Genomic DNA, 9,757 nt, shown 5'->3' with positions numbered 1-9,757 from the left:
CAGAAATAAATGTTTTTCTGGAACTCTCTTGATTTTTCCATGATCCAGCGGATGTTGGCAATTTGATCTCTGGTTCCTCTGCTTTTTCTAAAACCAACTTGAACATCTGGAAGTTAAAGGTTCAAGTATTGCTGAAGCCTGGCTTGGAGAATTTTGAGCGTGTCTTTACTAGCATGTGAGATGAGTGCACTTGTGCGGTAGTTTGAGCATTTGGGATTGAAATGAAGACTGAACTTTTCCAGTCCTATGGCCACTGCTGAGTTTTCCAAATTTGCTGGCATATTGAGTGCAGCACTTTCACAGCATCATCTTTCAGGATTTGAAATAGCTCAACTGGAATTCCATCACCTCCACTAGCTTTGTTCGTAGTGATGCTTTCTAAGGCCCACTTGACTTCACATTCCAATGTATCTGGCTCTAGGTCAGTGATCACACCATCGTGATTATCTTGGTTGTGAAGATCTTTTTTCTACAGTTCTTCTTGGTCGTGAAGATCTTTTTTGTAGAGTTGTGAATGTGACTGCTGATAGAAGCAAGGTCCGATGCTGTAAAGAGCAATATTGCATAGGAACCTGGAATGTTAGGTCCATGTATCAAGGCAAATTGGAAGTGGTCAAACAGGTGATGGCAAGAGTGAACGTAGACATTCTAGGAATCAGTGAACTAAGATGGAGTGGAATGGGTGAATTTAACTCAGATGACCATTATATCTACTACTGTGAGCAGGAATCCCTTAGAAGAAATGGAGTAGCCATCATGGTCAACAAAAGAGTCCGAAATGCAGTACTTGGATGCAATCTCAAAAACGACAGAATGATCTCTGTTCGTTTCCAAGGCAAAACATTCAACATCAGAGTAATCCAAGTCTATGCCCCAACCAGTAATCCTGAAGAAGCTGAAGTTGAACAGTTCTATGAAGACCTACAAGACCTTTTAGAAGTAACACCCATAAAAGATATCCTTTTCATTATAGGGGACTGGAATGCAAAAGTAGGAAGTCAAGAAACAACTGGAGTAACAGGCAAATTTGGCCTTGAAGCACAGAATGAAGCAGGGCAAAGGCTAATAGAATTTTGCCAAGAGAACGCACTGGTCATAACAAACACCCTCTTCCAACAACACAAGGGAAGACTCTACACATGGACATCACCAGATGGTCAACACCGAAATCAGACTGATTATATTCTTTGCAGCCAAAGATGGAGAAGCTCTATACAATTAGCAACAGCAAGACCAGGAGCTGACTGTGGCTCAGATCATGAACACCTTTTTGCCAAATTCAGACTTAAATTGAAGAACTTAGGGAAAACCACTAGACCATTTATGCGTTAATATATGATATTTGTTCTTTCTTTTTGACTTACTTAACTCTGTATAAAAGGCTCTAGGTTCATTCATCTCATTTCAACTGACACAAATTCATTGCTTCTTGAGGCTGAGTAATATTCCTTTGTATGCATGTACCAAAACTTCCTTATCCATTCATCTGCTGATGGACATCTAGGTTGGTTCTATTTCCTGGCTACTGTAAATTGTGCTGCAGTGAACACTGGAGTACATGTGTCTTTTTCTATTAAAGTTTTTCAGGGTATATTCCCAGTAGTGGTGTTGCTGGGTTATATGGTAGTTTTATTCCTGGTTTTTTAAAGTCATCTCTATACTGTTCTCCATAGTAGCTGTATCAATTTATATCCTCACCATAGTGTAAGAAGGTACTCTTTTCTCCACACCTTCTCCAGCACTTATTGTTTATAGGCTTTTTGATAATAGCCATTCTGACCAATGTGAGATGATAGCTCAGGTTTTTAATTTGATGATTTCTCATTTCTTGAGGTAGGCTTGTATTGCTATAAACTTCCTTGTTAGCACTGCTTTTACTGCATCCCAGATCCCGTAGAGGAGGGCATGGCAACCCAACCCAGTATTCTTGGCTGGAGAATCCCATAGACATAGGAGCCTGGCAGGCTATAGTCCATAGGGTTGCAAAGATTTGGATATGCCTGAAACAACATAATATGCATATGTTTTGGATTGTAGTGTAGTGTCATTTGTTTCTAGGTATTATTATTCCTCCTTGATTTATTCAGTAACCTCTTGTTCATTTACAAGTATATTGTTTGGCTTCCATTTGTTTGTATTTTTTTAATTTATTTATTTTAATTGGAGGCTAATTACTTTACATTATTGTATTGGTTTTGCCATACATTGACATGAATCTGCCCCAGGTGTACATGAACTCCCCATCTAGAACCCCCCTCCCACCTCCCTCCGCATCCCATCCCTCTGGGTCATCCCAGTACACCAGCTCCTGTATCATGCATCGAACCTGAACTGGCGATTCGTTTCACATATGATAATATACACGTTTCAATGCCATTCTCCCAAATCATCCAAATCTCGCCCTCTCCCACAGAGTCCAAAAGACTGTTCTATACATCCGTCTCTTTTGTTGTCTCATATATAGGGTTATAGTTATCATCTTTCTGAATCCCATATATATGCGTTAGTATGGAGAACAGTGTGGAGATGATTTAAAAATCTGGAAATAGAACTGCCATACGACCCAGAAATCGCACTCCTGGGCATACACACTGAGGAAACCAGAATTGTTTGTATTTTTTACAATTATTTTTCTAGTAATTGATATTTAATCTCGTAGTTTTGTTGTCATTAAAAAAAAAAGTCTGTTGCTGTTGTTCAGTCACTCAGTCATGTCCAATTCTTTGCAACCCCATGTACTGCAGCATGCCAGGTATCTCTGTCCTTCACTATCTCCTGTAGTTTGCTCAAACTCATATCCATTGAGTTAATGATGCCATACAACCATCTCATCCTCTGCTATCCCCTTCTCCTCCTGCCCTCAATCTTTCCCAGCATAGGGTCTTTTCCAATGAGTCAGGTTTTTGCATCAGGTGGCCAATGTATTGGAGCTTCAGCTTTAACATCAGTCTTTCCAATGAATATTCAGGCTTTATTTCCTTAAGGACTGACTGATTTGTTCTCCTTGGTGACTCTTGCTCTCAAGATTTTTCTCCAGCACTACAATTCAAAGCTATCAATTCTTCAGCTGTTGGTCTTCTTTATGGTCCAGCTTTCACAACTATCGGAGGGAGTGGCAAGATATACTTAAATTGACGAATGAAAAATTTTTAAAAATAACCTACAGCCAAGATTATTCTACTCTCAAGCGTTCTTATTCAGATTTGACAGAGAAAGCAAATGCTTTTACAGGCAAGCTAAACTTAAGAGAATTCAGCACCAAAAAACAAACTTTAAAACAAATGCTAAAAGAACCTCTGTAAATAGGAAACACAAGAGAAAGAAAAGACCTTGCCAACAAAGGTCCGTCTAGTCAAGGCTATGGTTTTTCCAGTGGTCATGTATGGATGTGAGAGTTGGACTGTGAAGAAAGCTGATCGCCCAAAAATTGATGCTTTTGAACTGTGGTGCTGGAGAAGACTCTTGAGAGTCCTTGGACTGCAAGGAGGTCCAACTTGTCCATTCTAAAGGAGATTAATCCTGGGTGTTCATTGGAAGGACTGATGTTAAAGCTGAAACTCCAATACTTTGACCACCTCATGTGACGAGTTGACTCACTGGGAAAGACTCTGATGCTGGGAGGGATTGGGGATGGGAGGAAATGGGGACGACAGAGGATGAGATAGCTGGATGGCATCACTGACTCGGTGGACATAAGTTTTAGTGAATTCCGGGATTTGGTGATGGACAGGGAGGCCTGGCGTGCTGTGATTCATGGGGTCTCAAAGAGTCGGATACGACTGAGCGAATGAACTGAACTGAAATGAACTGTCACTCCCTTCTGGCCTGCAGAGTTTCTGCTAAAATACCAACTGTTAACTTTATCAGCATTTCATGTTATTTGTTACTTCTTCCTTGCTGCTGTTTATATTTCTTCTTTTTGCTTAATTTTTGTTAGTGTGATTAACATGTGTCTTAGTGTATTTCTCTTAGAATTTATCCTGTGTGGGACTCTATGGATTTCATGGACTTGGGTCACTATTTCCTTTCCCTGAAAAACTTAGGGAAAGTTTTTGTCTATAATCTCCTCAGGTTTTTTCCTCAGACTCTTTCTTTTTTCCTTGTTATTTTGGTACACCTATAATTTATATGTTTGAGTGCTTAATGTTGTCTCAGATGTCTCTGAGAATGTCCTAATTTCTTTTCATTTTTTTTCTTGGTTCTTCTCTGCTTCAGTTATTTCCATCATTCTATCTTCTAAGTTTACTGTACAAAAAAAAAGATCTAAATGAATCAGATTACTATAATGATGTGGTCAGCCACCCGGGGCCAGACATTCTGGAGATCAAAGTCAAGTAGCCCTTAGGAAGCACTGCTGTTAATAAAGCTAGTGGATGCAATGGAATTCCAGTAGAACTATTCAAAACCCTAAAGGGTGATGCCATCAACTTGTTTGCATTCAACATGTCAGCAAATCTGGAACACCAGCAGTGGCTACAAGACTGGAAAAGGTCAATCCTCATCCCAATTCCCAAGAAGGGTACTACTGAAGAATGTGCTAACCATCAGATATTTGCACTCATCTCCCATGCTAGTAAGGTTATGCTTAAAACCCTGCATGCTTGACATCAGCATTATGTGAACCAAAATCTTCTAGATGTCCAAGCTGGCTTTAGAAAAGGAACCAGAGATCAAATTCCCAACATTCACTGGATCATAGAGAAAGCTAGGGAATTCCAGGGGAAAAAAACAAACAAACAAACATCTATCTCTGTTTCATTGACTATGCGAAAGCCTTTGACTATGTGGATCATATTAAACTGTGGAAAGGTCTTATAGAGATGGGGAATATCAGATCATCTTACCTGTCTCTTGAGAAACCTGTATATGGGTCAAGAAGCTATAGTCAGAGCCCCGTATGGAACAAATTATTGGTTCAAGATTGAGAAAGGAGTACAACAGGGCTGTCTGCTGTCATCCTTTTTGTTTCATCTATACAGTGAGCACATCATGAGAAATGCCGGGCTGGATGATTTTCAAATTGGAATGAAGATTGGTAGGAGAAACATCAACAACCTCAGATATGCAGATGATACCACTCTAATGGCCCGAAGCAAAGAGGAAATAAAGAGCCTCTTGATGAGGGCAAAGGAGGAGAGTGAAAGAGCCAGACTAAAACTAAATATTAAAAAAAAAAACTAAGGAGAAGAAGATGGTGGAGGATTAAGTTGGGGAGATTGCCAGCCAGCTCATAAATATGTCAAAGGCTCATCAAGATATGGAACAACTCCTACAAAACAACGTCTAGGCGACAGTAGAAGACCCCATGCCTCCAGGGAACAGGCTAAGCTCACTGGAATGAGTAGGAGAGTGGATGGAAATATGAAAAGGCAAAAGACAGAGAATTTCTTGACTGGAGCTTGTGCCCCAAGGAAGGAGGCAGTCCTAAAACAGGAAGAGTTCCCATGCACTGGAAAGCTCCCTCACAGGCAGGTCCAAGGGGAAGCTGTGCAATCTCAGAAAACTGGGCAAAACAAGAACTTACAGGACAGAAAAAAGAGAAAGCTGCACTTCTCATCCTGTAAACAGCTCATGAACTGTGGCCTCGATCATACGGTGGGCTAGGGAAATTAACAGAATACCACAGAAGCCCCACAGTGCAGAGGGCTGGCCTAGATTGCCCAGAGCGGCATGGCATGCAGATTTTTCCAGCACACACAAATCTCTATGCACAGAGGGTGGCCTGGGATGGCAAGAAAAGCATGGCACAAACCTCTCCAATGCACACAAACTGGGTGTGTGTGTGGGTGTGTGCACAAAGAACGGGTCCAGGGAGCCAAAGGAATGCACAAGCCCCATAAGATAGAGGGAAGGCTAGTTAGCCAAAACAAGTGTACACAAGCCCCAGGATGCAGAGGGAGGACCCCTGGAGCACAGACAAGTGAATACAAGACCCATGATGTAGAGGAAGTTGGGCCCAGTGAGCCAAGACAAGTGCACACAAGCCCTGTGATGCAGAGGGCAAGCTTAGGGGGCTGAAGAAAGCCACACAAGCCTCCATGATGCAGAGGGAACACTTGGGACGTCGAGAAAAGAACCACACAAGCGTTGGCTTGCAATGTAGGGTGGGGCCTGGGAAAAGAAGCACTGGCAAATATTCCAGGGACAAGTAGGGGGCTGGTGACAGTGAAGATATGCTAATACGGCCACTATGAAGTGCCTGTGGAAATAGACATGTCTAACACTGCCAAAACCAGGACTTCCCAAGAAAAACTGAAACGATAGACAGCCCAAAACCTACTACTGAACACTGCACTGACCTTCAGAGAGATGAGATCCAGCTCCATGAAGGAGAACATAGGCACAAGCTTCCCCAACCAGGAAAACATCACAGGATATTAATCCGACTCCATGTATAGAGCAGACTCCACAACCAAGAAGAACTATGACCTTGAGAACATTTTTTTTTCTTATAAATCACACTATATATCCCCCCTACACATTTCTATCTTCACATTAGCCCTTTGTGGTGCTGTAGAGTTTTCCTATTTGTTTTTCTTGTTTAAAAAATGTACTTTAAGAATTTTTGGCTGTACTAAGATGGCGGAGGAATAGGATAGGGATACCACTTTCTCCTTCACAAATTCATCAAAAGAACATTTGAACGCTGAGTAAATTCCAGAAAACAACTTTGGAAAGCTGGCAGAGGACATCAGTTCAGTTCAGTCCAGTCGCTCAGTCATGTCCGACTCTCCGTGACCCCATGAATTACAGCACGCCAGGCCTCCCTGTCCATAACCAACTCCCGGAGTTCACTCAAACTCATGTCCACAGAGTCGGTGATGCCATCCAACCATCTCATTCTCGGTCGTCCCCTTCTCCTCCCGCCCCCAAACTTTCCCAGCATCAGAGTCTTTTCCAGTGAGTCAACTCGTCGCATGAGGTGGCCAAAGTATTGCAGTTTCAGCTTTAGCATCAGTCCTTCCAATGAACACCCAGGATTGATCTCCCTTGGAACGGACTGGTTGGATTTCCTTGCGGTACAAGGGACTCTCAAGAGTCTTCTCCAACACCACAGTTCAAAAGCATCAATTCTTCGGCGATCAGCTTTCTTCACAGTCCAACTCTCACATCCATACATGACCACGGGAAAAACCATAGCCTTGACTAGATGGACCTATGTTACAAAGTAATGTCTCTGCTTTTTAATATATTATCAAGGTTGGTCATCACTTTCCTTCCAAGGAGTAAGCGTCTTTTAATTTCATGGCTGCAATCAGCATCTGCAGTGATTTTGGAGCCCCCCAAAATAAAGTCTGACACTGTTTCCACTGTTTCACCATCTATTTCCCATGAAGTGATGGGACCAGATGCCATGATCTTTGTTTTGGCAGAGGACATCAGGCACCCAGAAAAGCAACCCATTGTCTTCAAAAGGAGGTAGGAAAAACTATAAAAGATAAAAAGAGAGACAAAAGAGGTAGCGACAGAGATGTGTCCCGGGAAGAGAGTCTTTAAAAAGAGAGAAGATTCCAAACACCAGGAAACACTCTCACTGGCGACTCTGTGGCAAACCTTGGAACCTCAGAGGGCAACATAACCAGGAGGAAAGATAAATAAATAATTAAAACCCACAGGTTACATGCCCAATAGTAACTCCCAGCAGAGAAGCAGCGCAGACTCCTGCATCTGCCTTTAGCAAGTGGGGGCTGGGCAGGGAGGTGCAGGCTGCATTGCTTAGGGTAAGGACCAGGCCTGAATGCCCTGAAGGCAATTTGAGGGAACTAACATGAGATAGCAAACCAGACTGTGGGATAGCTATCCCGTGAAAAGTCCTAGTGAGAAATAGATTTAAGGGACTAGATCTGATAGATAGAGTGCCTGATGAACTCTGGACGGAGGTTCGTGACATTGTACAGGAGACAGGGACCAAGACCATCCCCATGGAAAAGAAATGCAAAAAACAAAATGGCTCTCTGATGAAGCCTTACAAATAGCTATGAAAAGAAGGGAAGCGAAAAGGAAAGGAGAAAAGGAAAGGTATAAGCATCTGAATGCACAGTTCCAAAGAATATCAAGGAGAGATAAGAAAGCCTTCCTCAGCGATCAATGCAAAGAAATAGAGGAAAACAACAGAATAGGAAAAACAAGAGATCTCTTCAAGAAAATTAGAGATTCCAAGGGAATATTTCATGCAAAGATGGGCTCGATAGAGGACAGAAATGGTATGGACCTAACAGAAGCAGAAGATATTAAGAAGAGGTGGCAAGAATACACAGAAGAACTGTACAAAAAAGATCTTCACAACCAAGATAATCACTATGAGGTGATCACTGACCTAGAGCCAGACATCTTGGAATGTGAAGTCAAGTGGGCCTTAGAAAGCATCACTACGAACAAAGCTAGTGGAGGTGATGGAATTCCAGTTGAGCTATTTCAAATCTTGAAAGATGATGCTGTGAAAGTGCTGCACTCAATATGCCAGCAAATTTGGAAACTCAGCAGTGGCCACAGGACTGGCAAAGATCAGTCTTCATTCCATTTCCGAAGAAAGGGAATGCCAAAGAATGCTCAAACTACCACACAATTGCACTCATCTCACACGCTAGTAAAGTCATGCTCAAAATTCTCCAAGCCAGGCTTCAGCAATATGTGAACCGTGAACTCCCAGATGTTCAAGCAGGTTTTAGGAAAGGTAGAGGCACCAGAGATCAAATTGCCAACATCCACTGGATCATGGAGAAAGCAAGAGAGTTCCAGAAGAGCATCTATTTCTGCTTCATTGATTATGCCAAAGTCTTTGACTGTGTGGATCACAATAAACTGTGGAACATTCTGAAAGAGATGGGAATCCCAGACCACCTGACCTGCCTCTTGAGAAACCTGTATGCAGGTCAGGAAGCAACAGTTAGAACTGGACATGCAACAACAGACTGGTTCCAAATAGGAAAAGGAGTACGTCAAGGTTGTATATTGTCACCCTGCTTATTTAACTTCTATGCAGAGTACATCATGAGGAACGCTGGGCTGGAAGAAGCACAAGCTGGAATCAAGATTGCCGGGAGAAATATCAATAATCTCAGATATGCAGATGACACCACCCTTATGGCAGATAGTGAAGAGGAATTCAAAAGCCTCTTGATTAAAGTGAAAGAAGAGAGTGAAAAAGCTGACTTGAAGCTCAACATTCAGAAAACTAAGATGATGGTATCTGGTCCCATCACTTCATGGGAAATAGACGGGGAAACAGTGGAAACAGTGTCAGACTTTATTTTTTTCGGCTCCAAGATCACCGCGGATGCTGATTCCTCCATGAAATTAAAAGACACTTACTCCTTGGAAGGAAAGTTATGACCAACCTAGATAGCATATTAAAAAGCAAAGACATTACTTTGCCAACCAAGGTCCGTCTAGTCAGGGCTATGTTTTTTCCCGTGGTCATGTATGGATGTGAGAGTTGGACTGTGAAGAAAGCTGATCGCTGAAAAATTGATGCTTTTGAACTGTGGTGTTGGAGAAGACTCTTGAGAGTCCCTTGGACTGCAAGGAGATCCAACCAGTCCATTCTAAAGGAGATCAATCCTGGGTGTTCATTGGAAGGACTGATGCTAAAACTGAAACTCAAATACTTTGGCCACCTCATGCGATGAGTTGACTCACTGGAAGACTCTGATGCTGGGAAGGATTGTGGGCGGGAGGAGAAGGGGATGACAGAGGATGAGATGGTTGGATGGTGTCACTGCCTCGATGGACATGAGTTTGAGTGAACTCCGGGAGT

This window comes from Moschus berezovskii, chromosome X, assembly GCF_049115385.1.
Source record: "Moschus berezovskii isolate FMDL1 chromosome X, NW_MosBer_1.0, whole genome shotgun sequence".
NCBI lineage: Eukaryota > Metazoa > Chordata > Mammalia > Artiodactyla > Moschidae > Moschus > Moschus berezovskii.
This window is presented reverse-complemented; position numbering follows the sequence as displayed.